This window comes from Penaeus monodon, chromosome 24, assembly GCF_015228065.2.
Source record: "Penaeus monodon isolate SGIC_2016 chromosome 24, NSTDA_Pmon_1, whole genome shotgun sequence".
NCBI lineage: Eukaryota > Metazoa > Arthropoda > Malacostraca > Decapoda > Penaeidae > Penaeus > Penaeus monodon.
The window spans coordinates 1,231,125-1,231,620 of record NC_051409.1 but is presented as its reverse complement, the minus strand read 5'-3'; the positions used below and the strand labels follow the sequence as shown (position 1 = coordinate 1,231,620).

Below are 496 nucleotides of genomic sequence, written 5' to 3'. Positions count from 1 at the left end.
CACTCTTTTTTATCGTTTTATCATGTTACCGTATTCTAAAAAAATCACTTAATCTTAATATGCTTTAAGACAGCTTGTTCGATTTTATATCAATATTTCTTATCTTTTTGGATTATGGTAAATCATTATTTTCACATTTTATTGTAATTATATCATTGCTATTCTTTTCTTTATTCATCATTATTGCAAAAAAAATCTGTAATTCGTAATTTCATATATGCAAAATCTAACCTTAGATGCACACCCAAGCTGTTCCTCTTGTCTGCCACGAGCTCGGTCTGCCTGCCCGCCCTGCCACGTGGTCTCCTATAATCACTTACTGCAGGATAATTAGCATAAGATGTTAACATGAAGACCCAGGCTAGTCTTGCGGGAACTTTTTTGTATTTCTGTTTTGTAATTCTTGTATTCTTTGTCTTCAGTTTTGTTCTTGGGGAAAAAAAAATTCCTTTAGGAGTGATTCATCAAAGAGTATTATCTAAAAAGGGCAAGGGAA

The 496-nt window shown here is 32.9% G+C and overlaps 1 protein-coding gene across 1 annotated transcript in view; it reads left to right on the top strand.

The window, feature by feature from the left end:
* Positions 1 to 496, top strand: part of LOC119588796 — an 11,996-nt gene that overhangs the window by 4,838 nt on the left and 6,662 nt on the right. The gene's annotated exons all lie outside the window — the stretch shown is intronic.